This window comes from Anneissia japonica, unplaced genomic scaffold (assembly GCF_011630105.1).
Source record: "Anneissia japonica isolate Jap-2015-1 unplaced genomic scaffold, ASM1163010v1 scaffold288144_len532060_cov191, whole genome shotgun sequence".
Taxonomy (NCBI): domain Eukaryota; kingdom Metazoa; phylum Echinodermata; class Crinoidea; order Comatulida; family Comatulidae; genus Anneissia; species Anneissia japonica.
The window spans coordinates 81,901-83,210 of record NW_022734328.1 but is presented as its reverse complement, the minus strand read 5'-3'; positions in this window follow the sequence as shown (position 1 = coordinate 83,210).

Below are 1,310 nucleotides of genomic sequence, written 5' to 3'. Positions count from 1 at the left end.
GGTACCGGGTGGGGGGGGGATGCCCCGACGAAGGGGCAGATCTCCCTGACGAGAGCAAAGTGGGCGTGGTCGAACGTCGCTTAAAATGTTACGAAAGTGGTCTGGAGGAGGGGGAGAAGCCCCTGAAAATTATTGACAATTTATGGGTTTCAAAGGCTTATTTAATCGAGTCTATTAAAATGTACAAAATGATGCAAATAATTTCTTTTTCTCACCGACAAATTATGGTTTTTCTCCCCGACGGTGGGGCGACGAGGGCAGCTGTCCCCGAAGGGGGGCCTGCCCCCCCCCCCGGTCGCACCATCTCGCTTCTTACTATTGAAACTGCATTACGATGTTTGGTACTTTGTATACAACTTTACCATTATTCTAAATTTTAAGGCTGTTATATTTATCGCATACAACTTAGTATTCTTATTCTCTAAATTTATCTTATAGTAGAGTCTTGTAAGTAGCTGAATTTTTAACATTGTTTAAACTCGCAATAATTTTGTGTGCTTTTGCATCAGCAAATAAGCTAATAACATGATCAAAGTTAGCAATGTTGTCTGCTTCATCACGCTCAAAACTTAGTAGTTCCAAAGCAGATAGTATTGCTTGTCCCATCGTGGCTCTGAGATATGGCAGGATGAGCTTTAGTCATGTAGTCATTACAGAATAGGATAAAAAAAAGACGGTCGAAATGGACTGAAAAGAAATTACAATCTATAAATTTGGCAATAAAGACACTACATTCAGATTCTTATTATTAAATGGAAAATATTCATGCCTGACGACCTTGACCTACCTTGACCTATGCCTGTCGCTCTAACTGTTACGCGGTGGCATCCAATTCACAACTTTCTTCCATGCTGTTCTGTCCTGTGCTGTCCTGCATGCTTTAGTAATAGTGATGTTATTCCTACTACAGTCTTCTTTGATGCAGTCCGTCCAACGTTTGTGGGGTTTTCCTCTTGGTCTTTGCCATTGGACATCTCCCCTAAATGCCATGAGTGGGTATCTGTTGGTTGTTGTTCTGCTTAAATGTCCAAAATACCGCAGTCTTTTTTGTTTAACCTTTTATATAATGTCCTTGTGGATATTTAAAGTTTTCTTGATGTCTGTGTTCCGTAGGCGGTCCATTTTTGATACACCTAGTATTCTTCCGAGGCACATCGTTACAAATACATTCAGTCGGTTTTCATCTTCTTTTTTGATTGTCTAACTTCCACTTCCATACAGTAGGATCGAGAGCACTAAGACAATGTATATCTCTACCTTTGTTTTAAGTTGGATCTCTCTTGAAGTTAGGATTGGGTGGAGTTGTCTGA